The sequence below is a fragment of the Miscanthus floridulus genome, chromosome 9 (assembly GCF_019320115.1).
Source record: "Miscanthus floridulus cultivar M001 chromosome 9, ASM1932011v1, whole genome shotgun sequence".
NCBI classification, from domain to species: Eukaryota; Viridiplantae; Streptophyta; class Magnoliopsida; order Poales; family Poaceae; genus Miscanthus; species Miscanthus floridulus.
The window spans coordinates 26,910,267-26,916,347 of NC_089588.1; positions in this window are offsets into that span (position 1 = coordinate 26,910,267).

The window sequence follows — 6,081 nt, forward strand, 5'->3', positions numbered from 1 at the left end:
CGATCATGCTATGGTACTCCTTCGGGTGCACGGCCTCTCCTTGTTTATTAGCGTCTAGGGCCATCCTAGTTGACATGGGCGTCGAAAGAGGCTTGGCCTCACCCATATCAAACTTCTTCAGCACGTCCTTGGTGTACTTCCCTTGGTGCAGGAACGTCCCTTCACGGGTTATCTTGATTTGCAGCCCAAGGAAGAAGGTCAACTCTCCCATCATGCTCATCTCAAACTCCCTGCTCATAAGATTTGCAAACTTGGCAACAAGTGCATGAGAAGAGCCACCATAAATGATATCATCCACGTATATCTGAACAATGAGAGTGTTAGTGCCTTGCTTGAGGAGAAAAAGAGTTTTGTCAACTGAACCCATTTTGAAACCCTTTTCAAGCAAGAAAGATTTCAAACGTGCATACCAGGCTCTTGGAGCTTGTTTCAAACCATACAAAGCTTTTTGGAGTTTAAACACATGGTTTGGAAACTTAGGATTTTCAAAGCCAGGGGTTGCCTAACATAAATCTCTTCCTCTATGTACCCATTCAAAAAAGCACTTTTGACATCCATTTGAAAAAGCATGAAACCCTTCGAGTCTGCAATGGCTAGAAAGATCCTAATGGCTTTGAAATGAGCAATAGGGGAAAAGGTTTCCTCACAGTCTATACCCTCCTAGCAAAAACCTTGGGCTACCAACCTAGCCTTGTTTCTAACTACCACCTCATCCTCACTCTATTTGTTTTTGAACACTCACTGGGTTCCTATGGGATGGCAGTGTTGTGGAGGTGGTACAAAAACCCAAACCTGGTTTCGCTCAAAGTTTTCTAACTCCTCATGCATGACATTAACCCAATCAGGATCAAATAAAGCATGTCCAACATCTCAGGGCTCGAAAGAAGCTACAAATGCAGAATAAGGAAAGTGAGAGATTTGATAAGACATGGACCACGTGACTCGTTAGTCAATGTCACCAAACATTAGTTGAGGTGGGTGGCGACGCTGAATATGCCATGGTGCTTTTCTTTTCAATGTCACCTCCATCTCAACAGTAGCTGGTGCTTCCTCAGGTGCAACCAATGCAGGCTGAGGAAGCTGCTTGAACGGTCCCATGGTAATAGAAGTAGAAGAATCCAAACCATGAGCTAAAGTAGTCATCGTAGGCTCGAGAGGGGTAGTCGGTGGAGTCTTCTTGGGATCACCCCAATCGGCATCTTCCTACTCCTCTTCCATAAAGATGCTTTCACCAAGCTCCTGCTCACCTGCACACTCAAAGATAGAAGTCGAACAAGGCATTGTTTCATCGAATGTGACCTCGTAGGTCTCCACAATGCGGTTAGTCTCAAGATTAAGTACTCAGTAAGCTCGAGAATGAGAAGCATAACCTAAGATGATCCTATTGGAAGACCTGGACTCTAATTTGTCTAAATTACCTTGTTTCAAGATGAAGCACTTGCACTCGAACACCCAGAAATGGCTTACCTTGGGTGGTCGACCAAACCGCTACTCATAAGAGCTTTTCTTCATAAATTCCCGAAGAAAGATGTGATTGGAAACATGGCCCGCGATGTTGATCGCTTCAGCCCAATATCTTCTTGGAGTCCAATGCTCGTCGAGCATCGTCCTAGCCATTTCAACTAAAGTCCATTTTTTCGCTCAACAACATTGTTTTGCTGAGAAACATAGGGCAAAGAAAACTAGTGTTCAAGACCCAAGGAAGCATAAAAGGTTTCAAACTGAGAGTTTTTGAACTTGGTGCCATTGTCGCTGCTTATAGCTCTTATGGCATTCTTTGGCATCTCAGTTTGCAACCTAAGAATCAAGTCTTGAACCAAAGAAAATGCATCATCCTTAGCCTCCATAAAAACACCCAAGAACACCTCGAAAAGTCATCAACAACCACAAGCACGTACCACTTCGCCCCACCGAGCGTACCCTATCTGGCCCAATAGTATCCATATGAAACAGCACACAGGGTCGTGTTGTCATCACTTGGTTTACTGGGGGAGGGGGAGGGGTGAAAAGCATCAGCCATCCTACCATGATGACACGGGTAATCCTTGGATTGGACCAAGTGAGCTCAACCTAGCTAGTAAGGCAAAGCTCAAGTGGCCTAGTCTCCTATGCCACTTCGACAATCCAGAGGAGGATCCGGTCACCAAACATCGAGAAGAGCCAAACGCTGAGAAACGTCAGCTCAAAAGACACGGCCAAATGGGGAAATCCATCAAACAAGATCCCCTAAGAATCAAGAACATAAGACAGACCTTCCGTAAGGAGTTGCAAAACCGAAAGCAAATTAATATGCAAATTAGAGACCAAAGCTTCCGTTGATCCGAATGGTACCATGGGACACCACCTTACCTTTGCTATTATCCTCAAATGTGATGTACTCCTTGTGTTGCACAGGGTCCTGGCTAGAGAACCATTTGGAGATTCAGGTCATGTGGCGCAAACAGCCGGAATTAATGAGCCACGTGTTCTCCAAGCCTCTGTCCTGCTCAGTAGAACGACAGAGGGTGAGAAAATGGCACGACACTAAGTTTAGTGAAATGAGCAGGATGCCAATGTTGAGTCATTTGCCCTAGAAAAGTGTTAGGAAAAACACCAAGCATACCATGTCCCATTTGAGGAAAGCGATCACCACATGGGAAAAAACATGGTCTGCTAGAGTTGTGGGACTAAAAGCCACCGCCATGGGATCCATGGTCATATTGACCATGACCAAAACCCCACGAGAACACGACCACTGCGTGGTCTCGCAGCATGAGGCCTAGCACCTTAAGGCATTGCACCTCTTGGCCGAGCACTACGCCTCTGAACATGCGATACATGTACGCCATGGGGACGCGGTACATGTTCTGTTTTTTCAGCTGGTACTCTCGCTGCTCCTCTTTCTTCTTCTTAAAGCAGGACTCCTCAAGGTGACCATCCCTATAGCAGTACTCACAGTGATTCCTCACCTCAATCTTGGGTGGTCGTTGGTTCACTCTCTTGTGGGTAATTTTTTAGGAAACCACTCTCTTGTGGGTATGGTTCACTCTTGGTGGCTTTTGGGCTTTAGGAAGGGGATCCTAAGAGATGTTTGGCAGGGTGTCAAGTGGGTTCTCAAGATGGTTAGGTTTTTGAACCCATACTTGCTTTTGAGGTGGAGGTTTTAGAGGTCCTTCAAAAACTCCATCTTTGGCGGTAGGCAATTTGGGCTCACGTGGACTGATTTTGATCAATTTGGGAGTAGTGGTAGGTTTCTCACATGGTTTCAAGCCACTGTGCTCACCAACCTTGCCATAGAGATTTTCACCCTTCCCACCTAAAGCAAAGCCTACACTCAGGCCACCAGTTCCCTGCCTAAACTGGTTAACCATCATGCCCAACTTTGGCTCACTACAAGACACCTAGCTCAAGATGGTCCGAAGGTATGTGTTTTCTTCCTTAGTTCTCATCTTGTCATTTCTGTATGACTCAAGCTCCAACTCCAAAGCCTCACACAATAAACACTTAGCACCACAAGTGCTATGAACTGGCCTTCTCAAGCAAAGAAATCTTAGTAGTCTTCTCTGCCATCTCAGATTGCAAGCCCGAGTAGGACTTGCATGCACCCAACAAGATAGGCCTAGCCTTCACCTCCTCAAGCTTGTTTAACAGAGTGGCATACTTGGTTTGTAAGGTAGCAAGATTAGACATGTAAAACGCACAAGCATCGCACGCAAACTCATCAGACACCACCATAGAGGACTTATCAAACTCAAGCTCCTTAAGCGCAATTTTTAGCTTGCCCTTATACTCCTTCCTATCGAGAGCAGCGTGCTTAAGCAACTAGTCTTGACTAAGTAGAGCAGCTTTCAAAGTATCGAACTCAGCGGCGCTTGTCGGCAGAAACTAATACCTGAGAAGTGTCGTCGTCGCCGAGAGCCTCATCCTTGCCGTTGCCCACCTCATCACCAAGTGCCATGGTGCAGAAGCCTTCGTGGGTGGAGTCAGCAAAGAAGCAGAGCCCGTTCAGCTTCACCTTGACCTTCATCTTAGACTCGTCATCGCTCTAAGAGGAAGAAGCATGCTCGCCGCCAGAGTTGATGTTGAGGGAAGCAAGGAAGTCATGCTCCTAGGCCTTGGCCTTCTTGCGTTTGATTGCCTCCTTATTGAATCCTCCATGGACTTGTGCTTGCCGAAGGTGTACTCATGCTTGTCCTTGGACTTGTCGGCATCGTGCTTGCCAGAGGAGTGCTTGTTCTCCTTGGGGCAGTTGGTGACGAAGTGGTTGGGGTCGCCACAATCAAAGTAGCCCTCCTTTGGACCACCGTGCTGGCAGTTCATGCAGTTGTTGTGAAACCACGAGAACCAGCTGATGACAAGTGCCAACTTGTCATCTCCAAGCACATCCATTTACTCCTCTATGACAGAAACCAAAGAAGACAAATTGAAAGAAGCTTGTGAAGGGTTAGCCAAAGAACCACCAGTACTTGAAGTACCTGAGACCAAAGCTATGGTTGGTGTAGAGAATTCTCAAGCTTGGATCGAGTCTGGTGGTTGATCTTGGTGGACTTGAGCTTACTGAATACCTCATCCACGTGAGGGTCTTGTAGTTGGGTGAATCAATACTAGCGGAGACCTTCCCATCCCAAACCCTCCAATCTAGGGCGTGTAGTAACTTGAGAGCCCTCTCATGATCATCATAGGGTAGCTGTGGCTTATTTGCCCACATCTTGTTCATAATTGACTGGAAGCGAGTGAACATTGAATTGATAGACTCTCTAGCCATCTGAACAAAGTTCTCATACTTACATCGGTACGTCTCAAAGAGTCTGGTCTTGACCTTAGAAGTCCCCTTGTGATACTGTTCAAGGGTCTGCCAGATCTCTTGAGCCGTAGCGATGTTATCAACTCGATCGAACTCAAAAAGTGAAAGGCAAGAGAAAATTGCATTATGCGCCTTGCTATTTGCATTATGCTAGTCAATCTATTCCTGACCGATACGAGCAGCAACAGCAACATAGTCTGGATCCTCACAAATCTCCCAAACCCACGAGCGATGCTCTAGAGATACATAGACATCTGAATCTTCCAATACAGATAGTTTGTTCCATCGAAGAATGGTGGCTTGCTGAAACCATGCATCATGTCACCTTCGTGGACCAAGAACCGATTAAGGTGGAATGATCTTTAACCGGCTCCGATACCAATTGAAGGGCCAAAAACAACAACCAAAGGGGGTGAATGGGAGCCGTAAAAATTTCTCGTGAAACTTTAGGCCGCTGTCCCAAAATCACCACCAATCACATGAAGCAACCACCATGATGCCCTCGACCCAAATGAGTGGGTGGATGTTCCCTAGGAACATAGCGGGACACCACAAGCCCAATCGAGAAGCACTTGCGGAACCAAAGGACTGAAAATAGGATACTCAACTCCTATGGAGAAGAAGAGAGTTCCCGAATCTAAAATATCCAAGACAACTGGTGACAAGAATACTTCCATAATTTCCTTGGATCAGTGGGAAGCCAATGCAAATGACTAAACTCAAAATGGATCACAAACGCGCAAGAAATAGAACGAACAACGCTAAAACTGGTCACACCAGACTTGTTCGGGAGCTGCACTGGACATGTTTGGTATCACCGCAAAGGACTAGCAAAGATCTCAAAAACTCAGTTCATACCGGACATGTCCGGTGTGCATACGGGACATGTCGGGTTTGAACAGCACAGCGTGACTTTGGGAGCAAAATCAAAATCCCTATCAAACGGTGTCAAAAAATTATGAAAGTTTAACCAAAGCCTCTAGACACCTTAGGGAAGGCTCTCACCAGATTTCAGCTCCAAACTCAAGAGTTTGCACACCGGACATGTCTGGTAATGGCTCCAAACATGTCTAGTATGAGCGAGCTGATTTCAAGAAAAATCTATCAAAGACCAAAACTCGACCAAATCAACTCGGATTGATTTGAGATTTTGTAAGATGTTCCTAGGAGTTTAGAGAAGATATCTTCAGAACATCAACACCCAAATCCAAGCAAAACTCAAACTATCTCAAATTCCATCAAGAAAGTTGCGGTTTTCTCAAAATTCATCAAAAGAGTTGATTTTCGTGCTTGAGTTA